The following is a 15,014-nucleotide window of genomic DNA, read 5'->3' on the forward strand; positions in this document are numbered from 1 at the left end:
GTTTATGTCTCAAATGACTGAAACGTGTGTCAGCGCCTTTTCTTAATTGGTCTTGGGCATGGGGGAATAAGGAATAAAAAGGGGGAGATTACACTTATTGGGTGCTTATCATATACCCAGCATGGTGCTAGATACCTTACAAGCTTTGTCTAATTTGTCTTACGCACCAGCTCTCTGTGATAGACGTGATTGTCACAATTTTACAGACCAGGCAACTGCGCCTCAGGAGAGATAAACAACACCCGTCGAGTGGCAAGTCTAGAATTCAAATGCAGGTTTATTTCCCTCTAAACTCTCCTGGCCCAGTGCTGCCGTGGCCCATGGAGCTGAAGCGTGGGAGGGAGAGATTAGAGCACGGAGCCCACTGAAGCCCACAGTCCCCTTCTGAATTCACTTCACCATGTCCATAGGGTATGGGGCTCCAGGATGACACATAGTCTGCGGGGGCATCCAAGAAACAGCCTGGCAGCCTCGTCAATCCCTTGTATAAAAAATGGAGTCAACACGTTCAGACGGTCATATACCCTGGGGGGTCCTAATCCTCAACCTACCTCTTAACTCTAAAGGTTATTTCACCAAGAGCATCCCACCAATCCATCATGCTGCCCGGAGCTTTGAGAGAGGACCCACGATCCCCCTGGGGACCAAAAATGCTAAAATAGGAACAGGCCTAATCCTCCTCTTGGCCTCACCGTGACTTAAGCTGAAAGGAGTGGGGAGACCTGGGACCTGGTTGGTCAAGGCTTTCCATCCCCCTCAGACTTCCTTTCAAAAGGGCAAAGCCACTCACAGGCACCCACACTCTGAAAACTCAATTTTGGTAAGTGGCCTGAATCATTACCGCAACCAAACCTTCTCTATGAAGTGTTTACAAATAGAAAAATTGTCCGGTTCTAATTCTGTTTGATTGATTCTGCCAAAGGAGAAGGGAAGAATGAAAGTCTGGGTAATCCACAAACTAGAAAATTGGTGTCTGATGAGAGCCGACGGTATCTTCTTGGAGGCCATGCAAGGCCAACAGCACTGGCCTACTTTTGTTTTGAAACCTCCCATCCCGGAGCCACAATTGCTACCACTTTGGTGGCAGAAGGAAGATGTTTATCCTTCACAAAGACAGCAAGCTTTCCAGCCCCTTCTGTAATCTCCCAGGCCACTAAGGGGCCAGCCACATGGTGTCGGCAGATGCAGAGAGGGGCTGGCAATTCTCATACCAGGAATTCCTCCGCTGTCCTTCCAGCATCAATTACAGATCGCCTCCCTTCCTTCCAGCGGCAGAGAACCTGAGGCTTCGCTCCTGACTCCCAGCTTCCCACCCAGGCCTGACAGCAATTTGTAACCCCCGCTTACACAGGCTCTCTTACTGTCTGCATTTTTGTTTGGAAAATGAGCAATTTGCTGTCGGTCGCTTGGCTCCTCTGTGAAGTCGGCAGAAAGGACGGCTCACCGAGGGGGACAGATGGTCAGTGAAAGCAAGAGTCAGACCGTCAAGCTCATCGCCCAAGCCTTGCCCCCGCCTGGATCCCGTAAGTAGTTTTGTTACACAGGGTTGCTCTCCAGAAGCCGAGCGCCAGCTCTCCGTGTGTGGTATTTGCAGCGACAGAGAAACCAACCCAGAAGGAAGCGTTTTTTGTTGTCGTTGTTTTTTTTTTTTGTTTTGTTTTGTTTTTTTGGCGAGATGTCTGGGAGGTCTGGGCAAATGCAGCGCCCTTCCGGCCAGCCACTTTCTTCTGAAAGACTGTTTTCTTCTTTGGAGGGATGAGACCTGCGAGTGAGGGAAAAGAGGTGGCAAAAATTTGTCCTAGCTCACACTCCAGGGATGAAACAAACCAACGCACTTGTCAAGTGATAAAGACACGGTGAGGAAATCAAAAACCACAGCCGAAGCTTATTGCCTCAACGGCTGCGACATTATCTCACCACTCATTTGGAACATATGTTCAACAGCAGGGTGAGGATTTGGGGTCTCAACTGTGCTCTGAACGCAGAGGGGAAGAGGAGAGAAACATTGCGTGGGAGAGGCCCCTGTGACAAATCCTGCAGAAATGCTGAGACCCGCCTTCCCCTCCCTTCTTCCTCCCGGTGCCCTCACCACCATCCCTACCAGATGCGAACTGTTTTGTCCTCGGGACCCATAGTCGACACATGGGGCACTTCCAGCTACCTGTGTTCCACGTTTGCAGAGAGGATGTAGTCTCCTCTCTGCCCCCCTCCCCCCACCTACCCCCGTCAGGGAGAAAAGGTGCAGACTCACACTCTTATCAAGCATTCAAACGATTTCATGGGAACACCACACTTTGTTCTATTCTGGCTTCCCTCACAAGGGGTGGGGGGCGGCACATCTTCAAACGCCCGCTGGCTTAAATGGTGACAGCTGCATGCAACGGGCTTGCTCACAGCCCGCCTGGTGCAATGAGAGATATAACTGGAGGGTAGGACTTCAAAGGCAGACCCACTGTGGCCATTCCAGCAGCCCGGGGGGCTGCCGCCTCCAGTTGGTGGCTCTCCGCATGCAACAAGTGAGCCAAGGGAAACTAAGAAATTAGACCTTTCCCACGTGCACTGTGAGTTATGATGCAAGGAGGCAAGAATGAGGCAGGAGAGGTGTCGAGGGCTTTCTGCAAAGTCCTAAACACATTTGTCCTAGACAGATGTTTTTGTCCTAGGTAGACAGATAGTGGAGAAGGCAGGCTCATCATAGATAGCATGTTAGTCTGGCCAACACTCTTCCTTTTATAACAGGTTATGCATCACATTTTAGAAGACAGAATTGACCTAAAATGTTTGTGTGTGTGTGTGTGTGTGTGTGTGTGTATCCCTTTCTCTGATGTCACCTAAATTACCCACCTTTGCAGAAATCACTTATTAAAAGTTGGTTTTATGTTAAAATGTCTGGTGGCCGTTGATCTTTGACTTAGGAGCCGTTACGGGAGAACTGTCACACAGAAGATTCCAGAGGTGACTTGAAATCTTCGGTTCCTTGCAATGGGTAGCACAGATGGCTGTTTAAGGAACCACATGAAAGAGCCACCGTGAAAGGTAGTCATTTCCTGTCTTCTCCATCTGGCAGGTCCTAACGAAATACACCCCAAGGAACAGACTCACTATGACATTATACGGATATATGTGGCTATTGATGCTTTGGCAAGGCTATTTATTTTGGTAAATTGCCTCCCTTGGCCCCACCACCCGGCTTAGCCCCATTACTCCTTTGTGCGTGTCAAAATCCTGACAGAACGTGGGCAAGTTTACATAAGCTCTCCGAGCCTCGGTTTTCTCATCTGTGAAATGGGAATGAAAATACTTTATGATAAATGCGATACGTTTGCTTTGCTTCAGTGAGGTTGAGTTGGTTCTGCAACTTAAAAGGAGCCTGATGATGAATAAATTATGATGTCTTCACAGGATGGAATGCACAGAATTCAAATGTGGGAATACGATGCAACCGAAAATGTCTTAAGACACCAGGAAAATATTACACTGTGATTGTTAAGTGGAAAGAGCAAAGTTTCAGAAGAATAAATGACGTAAAATTTATGTAAAATTATTAACATAATGTATGTTTTTTTAACATAATGTATGTATGTTTTTATGTATGTTTACATAAAATGTATGTAAAATTATTAACATAATGTATCACACGGTCAGTACTTAAAGTATGTAAGTCATTATCACTCTTACCTCTCCTTGGAGCCCAGATCCAAAACCATTCCCCTTATCTGATTGTCCAGACGGAGATAATCCCTCCTTACAGCTCCGTATAGCCAGCCCGACTTTAGCATGTACGACTATATACCTTGGATTATTTTCATTTATGGTATGTTTTAAATGTCACCTGATAATAAATATTCCTCCTTCTCGTTTTGCTTCAGTTAGGTTGAGTTGACCCTGCAACTTGAAAGCGAGTCTAAATAATAAATTATGGCATAGGGGCGCCTGCATGGCTCAGTGGGTTAAGTGTCCGACTTCGGCTCGGGTCATGATCTCGCAGTTTGTGAGTTCAAGCCCTCCATCGGGCTCCCTGCTGTCAGCAAGCCTGGAGCCTGCTTTGGATCCTCTGTCTCTCTCTCTCTCTCTCTCTCTCTCTGTCTCTCTATCCCTCCCCAACTCTCTCTTTCTCTCTCTCTCTCTCTCAAAAATAAGCATTAATAAATTATGGTATATTCTTATGATGGAATATAATATAACCAAGAATGTCTTAAGACATGGGGAAAATGTTAATTTGTGACTAAGTGAAAAAAGTGACATGAAAACTGTTAAAGCAATAAAACAGACTGCCCCCCCCAAAACAAGTGTGTACCACACACACACACACACACACACATAGAGAAAGCACTACTAGGAAATATACCAAATAATAACAGTGAAGGTTATTGGGGCATAAGTCTGTACCTGATATTTTATTGCTTCTCTTCATTTTTAAAAAAATTTTCCCCTTTTTACTAATTAAGAAAACAAAAATTAGTATGCTCTTTTTTAAAGGGCAGATTGTGAGGTATGAATAGGGGTAAAAAATAAAAATCAAGGGGTGAAGGAGAATTTCATGAGTTTCCAACTACTTTTACTCACCCAGCAGACATTTTTAGAACGACTAAATAAAAACGAGGAGGTTGTGATAAATACTACAGGAGAAAACAGATATAAACCAGGTCCTGCCCTCAGGAGACTTAATATTTACTTGGGGAGATGAGAGTAGTGGTACAGGGGAGCGGCAGAGGGGCAGAGGAGGGGAGTGATTTCCACAGCCAGAGCTGCCTGTAGGGTTCTGGCGTGGCCACCATGCTGGGGAATGGGTTCACAAAGAGGCGGGCCTGAGTGTTCCTTAAAGGCAAGATGGCTTCCTGGCTATGCTGATTCTCATGTGATTTTGGAAGTCGGGGATGGAAGGATTAAATTAAACCCATTCAATCCAACATTTTTATTTAAATCATTGATTTCCAATGTTTTCCCCACCCACTCTTTGTCCGGAGTTGCCAGCAAGTAGCAAAATAGCTTGAGTGTGAATTCCAACAACTTTTGGTTGCCTAACAGTAAAATGTCAAAAAGGCAAGTCGCAGAAGGCAAAAGGACGTAGGTCTGAACATCCTCAACCGGATTTTTCCCCTCACAGACCATTAAGGGTTACAAAATTTGATTTTTTTTAATGCTAAAATATTTTCAATTCTGGGTAAATTTTATGGAAATTAAGCTTTTCCTGTATTGTTTCTAACTAGGAAATTTATCTGATTTTCTCAAAGCTAATATAAGTAATTTAATCCTCTACTTTGTTCTAACCAAAAATTCCTATAGTCTCAGCAAAGCATCTTAGTGGAATTTAGTGTCAAGATATTCAAATTTACCTCATTTACAATGCAAAAAAAACACACCAATTTGACCCAGATGGAAATTTTATTTGTGTCCGAAATTTCTAGATTCTCCATTCTACTAATTAATGGAAAAGTTGATAATCTCAAACCATGGCAAATCCAAATAGTTGCTTATTCCTTTGTAACACATGTAGGAACGGTGACAAGAAAGAGGAGTGGTATCCTTTTTTCCTTTTTTTTTTTTTAAGTTTTATTTATTTTTGAGAGAGAGAGAGAGAGCTAGCATGAGAGGGGGAGGGGCAGAGAGAGAGGAGGACAGAGGATCCAAAGTGGGCTCAGTGCTGACAGCAGTGAGCCTGACATGGAGCTCGAACTCACAAACCATGAGATCATGACCTGAGCCGAAGTCAGACACCTAACCCACTGGGCCACCCAGCACCCTGAGGAGTGGTATCCTAACGATCCTTTAAAAAAGAAATCATATCAATGCTATCAGAGGTGGTCACATAGAAGCAGAGCAAGAATGTCAGTTGGTTGGAAACCCTAACTAACACAACCTACTGTATCAACTTAATCAAAGGTGGCATTTAGGCCACAGATTCACTTTCAAGATAGTAAGAGGCTACTTTGGTCAAGGCCAGAACTTTTTGATACTTCCCACTAACTCTCAAAACAGAGATTTGGGCTCTCATATGCTTTGAGAAGGTTCTCCACATCAAAAAGTTTACTACGGAAATACATATTTCTGGGTTCTGGAGAAAAACCAAAATATCAAACATAAATGAAGACATTGATGCCACCGTTAGCCACATTTTGATCAGGGTTTGATATGTAATATTTGAAGGCAAGCACTCTTGATTAATTCTCATCTTCGTGTATAGTCAGGGTCAACAATGACATTCCAGTGCTGAATTCATCCCAGCCCACAGTGCCAAATGGCCTCCAAACTGATCCAGTCTGTGGAGGCCAATACCCATAGCGACTGAATCCTGGTGGCAGTTCGGGACTAGTCCAGCCCTTCCCCCACCTCTGGGGCTTCCCCCAAATTTCTGTTTCAAAGACAAGGCCAGAGGCTGCCTAGCACTCAGCCAGAATCTTGGGCAGATGCTGGAGGTATCCCAGCCCAAGAAGGCATAGATTTACACGGCTTAATCTTATCACCCCTTGATTTACAGAACTGAAACTAGAGCCTTCAAGGCAGCTTTCCGAAAACACTTTTTCAAGTCATTAAAAATATGCATAATATTATCAGTTGCCATTTATAGCTTCTGTATTTCTAGTAACTGGCATTGTTGCTACTCGAGGCAAGCCAGAAAATAAGCGTGCCAGGAACTGACATGGTGTGTTATGTCACCAAAACAAAAGAGCTCATACTGATAAATGTCAGGTTGGCTTCTTTGTGGGTTTCCCCCTTCCTTCTGCAAGTTGTAGCTTTTGTCTTCTTTTCCACTCTCAATATGGGGTGAGGCATTGAGCAATACAAGAATCTGGAGTCTCTTTCGGAGATCTCTGCATGCTAAAGGTAGTAGGTGTATCACAACGTAAGCAGATCCAAGAACTCTACCCATTCTTTCCTTTGTCTTAGATGGAGTAATCTAGTGAGGCTTTGAAACAGCTGATATTCCTGGGAATTGTGCTCATCTGGTATATTCATCATGTGGAGAGGAAAAGACATGATCTTTTCTTGCCATTAAAGCCCTGGGTGGTCAGGGCCTCCTGAAGGAGGGGGAGACAGGAGAGACTTTCTCAAGTAGCAATGGACCAACAGAAATAGATGTTAGGAGGGCACATGAAAGCGGAGAGAGGACGGTGATAAAACTCGGAAAGATGAGGTTGCGGAAAGCCTCCCACCTACCATTCTCTCCCTCTTGGCGTCCATCTCTTTCAACGGCTGATTCAGTGCCATGACATACAAAATAGGAAAAGACATTCTCTGCTGGGGCCATTTTCCCTGGTTTTCATCTTTCCTAAACCCAATACGCATTGCTGTTTTTGTAAAAGAGGAGCTTTTATTATTCTTGTTTGTACTGATTTCTGCTCTGGGTAGACGTCCACACGCTTCTTGAAGTGTGCACATATATTAGACGTAGGCATCTACCCACAGTGATAAACACTGCTGGACGTTTACCCCGAATCTCTTTCCTTTTCTTTTCGGATACACAGCCAGAAACACTTTGGAGGAAAGCCACTCGCTGACCAGGAACACTGGCCTTGGACCCTCACATGAGTGTGAAGTTAACTCCTATTGTGTGAAACCATAATACATATTTGGGTCTACTTTCGACAACAGTTTAACCTAACTTAACAAACACAGCCTCAGTCACACTTTATATAAACACACACACACACACACACACACACACACACACACACACACCCATCATATAAGCACAGTTATCTTCAAAGATCTTTTGAAAGTTAGAAAAGCATTCAGTGGGGGCGCCTGGGGGGCGCAGTCGGTTAAGTGTCCGACTTCAGCCAGGTCATGATCTCGCGGTCCGTGAGTTCGAGCCCCGCGTCAGGCTCTGGGCTGATGGCTCAGAGCCTGGAGCCTGTTTCCGATTCTGTGTCTCCCTCTCTCTCTGCCCCTCCCCCGTTCATGCTCTGTCTCTCTCTGTCCCAAAAATAAATAAACGTTGAAAAAAAAAATTTTTTTTAAAAAGAAAAGCATTCAGTGCCCTAAGAATATATTACATCTGAAGACTATTTTCCAGTTGTCAAAGCACTTTGCCGTATAGCTCTCATATAATCTTTCTGGCAATTTTGCAAGACAGGTATTACGGTTTACAGGTGAGAAAATTTGGCCAAAATGGTAAAGTGGCTCTTACAAAGTCACACGGCCAGTAAGAGAAAGAGTTTTATGTAGGGCCTAGATCCAGATCTCTCTCTCTCTAAAGCTCTTTCCCTCTGCTTACCGGTGAACATCTACGTATCTTCCCAAAGCTCAGCTCAAGCCTCACCTCCTACAGACCTTCCTGGTCATCTCCAGCCCAGTTAACACTGACTGTTCTTTTGTGACCCACGTAGCCCTATACATACATACTCTAAGGTACTTTCCACATTTTATTCTACTTATTTATTCATGTGGATTCAGGGTCCTGAGTGAAGGAAGCAGCTTCTATTACTTCTTAAACCTACCACGATACGTGACTCTAAGTCCGACTGTCAGTATAGTACAATGGTGACTAATATGGCTCCAAAAGTATGAGAACAATTTGAAAGGAGGCTTATAATGGTGCAAAAGCAATGTTTCCTTTGATAGAATTTAAGCATGATTAACAAGCCAAACAAAATTTTAGAAGTTACATATGAATCAAGTAGGCCTTCCTAATTCTGAAAGCTAGCTGGAACACAGATGATTCCCGTTTAGGCCACAATTGTTTTCATCTGCTTAGACTAAGACAGTTTTGACAATGGGAGTGATATTAAGTGGTCCTAAATAATTCCAAAATGCAACCCTGTAAGTGAGCCTTGACATGAATATGCACACAAACACATCTAACCACGTATTAATGGGAAAAATATATATATATATATACTATGGTCTCTCCATTTTTAAAAATCTCACTCTTTAAATATGTATATCTCTGCCAAAGAGTCAAATGAAGATACCTGAAATTGAATGAGTCACATGGCCCCACAACCTGCACAAATTCGGAGCAATGATATCAACCTAGTGTCCACCTGATGGTAAACAACGCACTTTGTGGGTAGAGACTCGTTTCATCTCCATGAGCCATGTAAACAGTCAGGCTTAAATCTTGTAGGCTTAAATCCTGGCAGCAAAATGATCAGAAACGACTCCCACCTCTTTCTATCAGAGATTTAAGCCTTTGAAGTAATGCTCCAGCTTCAAGAAGGGAGCTGAAGGTAGAAGGGTACTTGTCTGCTGGAACTACATGGGAAATTCTCAAAGACCCACCATTTGTCATTCCCAGGAATAACACTGGGAAGCGTGAACAGAACTCCTGCCAATGTTAGTTTTCTAGAACGTGCCTTGGGCATAGTTAGTGATAAAGAAAGGGGGAAAATCAACTGGTGAGCATTCCTGGATGAAAGACAAGATTCAAATAAGCTGTTTACCCTTTGGTTCCAGCGTTCCCAAACATCATAAAGATTTCAGCTCTTGTAAAAGGGGAGCCATTTGTTTACAATAGACTATTCGGGGGGGGGGGGAGTAGGTGTGTCTCATGAGGCAAATATTTGACCATAGGAGGTAATAAAATTGTATTAAGCTCTCACCCCACTGCTGTACGTGGTCATCAATGTGATTAGCTCATTCGAGTCTATTTTAAGAGCCTGTCAGGCACAAACATTAACAAGAACCTGGCATTTCTCCTTAAGAATATATAATCGACCTTTCAAGTCCATAATCTCCTTTATCAAAGCGGATGGCAGGGATTTATGCAGAAGAGTTTGCACACCTCTTTGATTTCAGCCCCCTGAGAACCCAAACATGCATCCCACCCAATCCTGTTTTATTTTCGCCATATCCTGTGTTGTTGAATGGGCCTCTTGTACAAATGCAGTGCGACCCCCCCCCTCCAGTTTTTTTTTCCCTTAAGTTCTACACAAATCTTACATCAGCTTCGTGAAATGTGCAGTTCTTTTACATTCCTCGGGCAGACTTTAAAGGTCATAGTTCTTAGAGTTGGGGAAATCCGTTTGCATAGACAAGAACCCACACAGGGAAAGCACGAAAGCAGTCGCGGGACAGTTAAGCTGTGCTGGCAAACCCACGTTCCAGAAAATGATGGCGGGAGGTGAGTGAGAGTCTACAGATCTGGAGTTTCCTTAATCAATCACTCTACTTGTGTTACCTCTTTTAACTAAACCTTCTGGCAAAACAAACGCACTGGCCAACAGTAGTACTCTTTCTTCCTAAAGGCAACAGGGAAATGGAACCAGAGGACTGCTGGCTACTCGGAGGGAGGAAGCAAGAGGACAGTGGAAACGCTGGAAAATGCAAGCAGACCACGGCCCTCCTGCCCCCATCAGAGCTAATCCAGCCATTAAAACTCCTCTTAGCATTTTCACTTCTGTGCTTTTACTGTTGAGCTCAACCCCTCTCATCTCGTACTAATTCCAAACACCAGCATGTGAAATCGTTTTCTCTTTTCACATTCACAGAACAATGTTTCTCATAAACATCCACGTTTTAACTCTAAATTATCCTTCAAGTCAGTTCAGGTGCTAACAAGAATCCAAACCACTCTTTGCATGGGGCCGACTGATGCGCACAATCCAAAGAAAGACACCAAAGAAGCACTCCGGCTCTGTTGCCATAAAACGAATAAATAGTACAATGAACACCAGAATGCATTCCAGAGAAAGCCTGCGCTCAGAGGTTAGATGCATGACTCAAAGCAGCAGGCTCCCAATATCAAGAGTCGTCGGAAGATTGGGGTGTTAGGCTAGGAAAGGGATTACATGTCATAAGAAAAAGGAAATTATGTTGATAATGATTCCTGGAGTCACTGCCAGCAACTTCAGCCAACTTGCCTGCAGCTTCATCAAAATGTGCCAAATGTAGTCCAACGCTGTCAGGATTAAGAACATTCTTCACGCAGATCAAAGGAAGACCCTCAGAATGATTTTTTTTTATTACTCAATACAAATATTGTCCCCTAAATAGGAGATCTCCAGGCTGCTAGGCTTGACACATATTAGAACAACATCCCAGGTTACTGTTTTCATGTGAACCTGGGGCTAATCCTTAATATCACCTGAGACTTTGGTTCACTCATTCATTGACTCTATTTGTTGGGCACCTACAGTGTGCAAATGCATTTTGCTATTTCTGTGCAGGAGCCAAAGCTGGGACACACGATGGCATCGTGTTTAAAAATACAGACTCTGATGGAATTCGAATCTCGGGCTGGTCACTTACTAGATGTGCTACTTACCCTCTCCAGGCCACACCTACCTACTTCAGGGGATGGTTGTAAAGATGAAAAGATAATGCTGATGCACAGAAGACACTTGGCAGAGCCCCTGGCACACAGAAGTGCCCAGTCCCTGTTAGCCAGCATTTAAAACCAAGACTTCTGGAGTATGGGCAGGTCTCTGAAGAAGAAGTTAGATAAGGTGTCCATCCAAGATCCTTAACACTCAGCACCTATTCGCTCTTCATACACACACAATCCTCATAGGACTCTCAGACCTTCTTGACGTAAATATTTGCAATTAAGTTTATTTACACATTTGTGCTCAGAATGTGTTTTACTTAAACAATCTGGGAAAGGAGCGAGCAGGGTGGGAGGTTATGTGAGGCCCGCTCTGGACTGGCATTTGAGCCCCAACAAATACCATATTGTCCGTGCGGAAAAGAAACGGCCACTGGCATCTCCAGGAGAGTGTTTACTTGCCTGCAAATTAGGCCATTGTCCATCTGAGGAGAGAGTCAATCAGCTTTCAAGGGGGAAACAGAGGATAGGAAAATAGTTCTCTGTTACAGCCGAGAGGGTTCTTCCGCGCTCACCGGTGTGGTGTCCTAAGACAAATAGGAGCCCGTGGCTCTGTCCAGTAACCGATTTTCTCGACAAAGCCCTGGGCTCCCGCGCTGTGTCCTCGAGGAGCTACCTGCAAAACCTTCTCCTGAAGTGACGGACTTGTCTTTTGCAACCAGTTAGCACCTGCTCTTAAAACTTGATCCCTCCCTGGTTTGTTTCAAGTGGAGCCAGGGGATCAGGACTTAATTAGCAGTGATATATCTCGTACTGATCGGTTCCATCCAGCTTCCCCCCGGGGGCCCCAGATTTGTCTCTATTTGGAATTCCCGTGCTCGCTGGGCGGCTTGTGTTAGCAGTTATCTGGCAGGCGCGTCCCAGTGCGGCGGGGCGGTGGGAGGCAAGTCCCGGCCGGCGGCCGCCACTCAGCCTGGAGCCCTCCGCCCGGAGCCCCGCCCCTCCCCGGCTTCCACCCGCCCCGGGCCAGGCCCCCCGCCGCGAGACGGCGACCCGAGCCCAGCCACCGTCTTCCGCTAGAGGAAGGGCCAAGGAGTTTGTGCGTTTGCGAATGGCCCTTGGGCTGCTGCTGAAGAAGGGTGTTTTTTGGTGGGTTTTTTTTTTTTTTTTCCATAAGGAGAAAACGCCTCTTGCTCTGTACCAGCTTGAAGCCAAATAACATGTTTTGGCAACCATTATTTGGCAATTAGGGCTTCAGCTCACTGAAAGCATTCTTCCGTGCAAAATATGGCTTGGAAAGAAAACACTAAACCACATCTGAGTGAAAATATAGGAAGTGAACAAAGGGGTGACAGAGCAGTGAGAGTCAGGGATGGTGAGCGGCGAGGAGGTTGGGGGCCGGGCACACTTGGCAGAGGCCAGGCAATGACTGGGCGCCTGGATGTTTCCACAGCGCTAGCTCCCACTATGGCCCGGTCCAGGAAAGGCCAGGGCCAAGCATGTGGGATCCCGTATCTTCGCGGTGGGCTTGCACTTCTTTGGCCCTCAAAGGAGCCCTGGAGCAGGATTTAGGCAAAGGTAGAGTAGAGCAGTGGAGCTGGGCGTGCGGCCATGTTGTCTGGTGGGCTCACACGGGCACCTTCGCCTCCGCCTCCTAAAGGGTGTGCATCCGAGCCGACAAGGTGTGGGCACTTCCAGAATTGAAGCATCCTCCAGGGATGATAGCTCTTTTCTCCCCTTGAGCCTGGCATCCCCCCACTTGAGAGAAGGACATGGCCAGAAAAGGAGGACTCCTCTTCCCACCTTTCCAGGACACCCACATCCTTTGATAAAAACAGAGAGGGCAATTAAGCAGAATATACTCCTTAATGGTGCAATTTGACAGAAATAAAGGGAGGTTGTAACATATGGCACATTGTTTCAGATCAACGCACAGCTGTTTTCTCTGTTAATTGAGATGTCACAAACATACCGTTCTTTCTTCTCTTCCTCTGCCTAACTCCCCAATTTTTCTGGTGGAGAGGTTTAGACAGGGTAAGATCTTGGATGGGGGGAAACTGTGCCCAGCCAACCCTCCCACGTGAAAGCACAGGCTCCAGAGTGTGTTAAACAAACCCTATACTCAGGAGCAGCAGCAGCAGAGGGTGACAGAGTGAGGGCCAGCATGTCTGGTCTCACCTTCCTTATAACCCCAAAATGCCATCCGAAATTACACCAAAAGAAGTGTAAGTGAATTTCATTGGTGACTCTGACATTACCAAATAGGTTATTATGCATTACCCTATGAGTGTGCAGATATCCTATGAGCACTGTTTGGCTTAATTTTACCAGTGTAAATTACTTTTCCCTCACTCCTGGTTAATTTTCTGATAAGTTTCCTAAGAACACTGAATGTTAGCGTAGGAATTTGTTAATCCTGGGTTTTTATGCATAGCGGGTTTTTATGCATAGCCATTGGATGAGCCATTTTTAGTTTAATCAGAAAGATTTGTCCATTTCTACATGACCGGTTTCTGTACATTCACTTGATAAATATGATTTACTCATTACAATGGCATTTCTGAATTCACCTTTCATTATATATAGTGTTGGCATTTTCTTTTTTTTTTAATGTTTTATTTATTTTTGAGACAGAGAGAGAGACAGAGCATGAACGGGGGAGGAGCAGAGAGATAGACACAGAATGGGAAGCAGGCTCCAGGCTCTGAGCCATCAGCCCAGAGCCCGACGCGGGGCTCGAACTCACGGACCGCGAGATCCTGACCTGAGCTGAAGTCGGACGCTTAACCAACTGACCCACCTAGGCGCCCCAATGTGTTGGCGTTTTCAAATCAAGGTATTAGTTATTTTGGTTAGCATATCAAATTAAAGTTTCTAATGGTCATAGACTAAGATTTGAAAAAAAATTTTTAATTTTTATTTATGTATTTTTGAGAGAGAGAGCACTAGCAAGGAAAGGAAAGGAGAGAGAGAGAGAGAGAGAGAGAGAGAGAGAGAGAGAGAAAGGCACAGACTCTGAAGCAGGCTCCAGGCTCTGAGCTATCAGCACGGAGCTCAATGCAGAGCTCAAACCACAAACCGTAAGATCAGGACCTGAGCTGAAGTTGGATGCTTAACCAACTAAGCCACCCAGGCACCCCAGATAGACTAAGATATTTAAATAAAATATGAATAAGAGCCTGTGAGCTATCTTATAAATCTCATCTGATTTATAATTTTGCACAGACAATATCCTCACCTGTGTTTAAGTGTATGAAATCAGAATATTATCAGCTTTTTATCATTTGTGTATTATCCTTTCAACTTACTTAAATACAGGGTGGCAAGGTGAACCAGAGCATGCAGTCTTGGAAGAAAAATCTAGTCAGTTCAGCACTGGCCTTGCCAACTCTCTGTCCCTCTTTCTGTGGGCCCCCTTTGCTCTGTCTCAATGCCCATAACGTGGAAAAGTTAGAGACACTTGATGGTGTGCCTGCACATTTTGGCTTGCCTTTCTGTTGAAACTTTTAGAAGGAGTTCTGCCTGCAACTGAGTAGGGATCCTGAACAAAGTAAAATACGTAACATTTTCCCTCTGGGCACTTAGGAGGAAAAATATTTATCTCCAGTATTGAAATCTCAAGGTTCTAAAAGGGTTAGTGTCTTTTAAAGGCACCTATCAGGACTCTATCCCTTTTTAAGCCAGAGACCTGCACTCGCGTGGGTGTATTCTCACATAGGTGCAGTTCGCTCTTGTATCTATTGCCAGGAGTAATAGGAAAAACATATGACAGATCTAGGAATTTACTACCTGTGTGTTTTCATAT

At 44.8% G+C, this 15,014-nt stretch overlaps 3 long non-coding RNA genes across 3 annotated transcripts; 2 read left to right on the forward strand and 1 right to left on the reverse strand.

Moving 5' to 3' along the window:
• The first annotated feature begins 1,403 nt into the window (after positions 1–1,403).
• On the forward strand, positions 1,404–3,868 carry LOC109499034. The gene is made up of 3 exons (XR_002156142.3): positions 1,404–1,523; positions 2,916–3,036; positions 3,403–3,868. It is a non-coding gene; the product is annotated as an uncharacterized LOC109499034 (long non-coding RNA).
• Positions 1,518–13,594, reverse strand: LOC123384989. Its single transcript, XR_006596879.1, has 3 exons — positions 11,230–13,594; positions 2,845–3,070; positions 1,518–1,762 (listed from the first exon to the last, which is right to left on the reverse strand). It is a non-coding gene; the product is annotated as an uncharacterized LOC123384989 (long non-coding RNA).
• On the forward strand, positions 9,876–10,339 carry LOC109499035. Its single transcript, XR_002156144.2, has 2 exons — positions 9,876–10,066; positions 10,191–10,339. It is a non-coding gene; the product is annotated as an uncharacterized LOC109499035 (long non-coding RNA).
• Positions 13,595–15,014: the final 1,420 nt, after the last annotated feature.

Source organism: Felis catus, chromosome B1 (assembly GCF_018350175.1).
Source record: "Felis catus isolate Fca126 chromosome B1, F.catus_Fca126_mat1.0, whole genome shotgun sequence".
In the NCBI taxonomy this organism is placed as follows: domain Eukaryota; kingdom Metazoa; phylum Chordata; class Mammalia; order Carnivora; family Felidae; genus Felis; species Felis catus.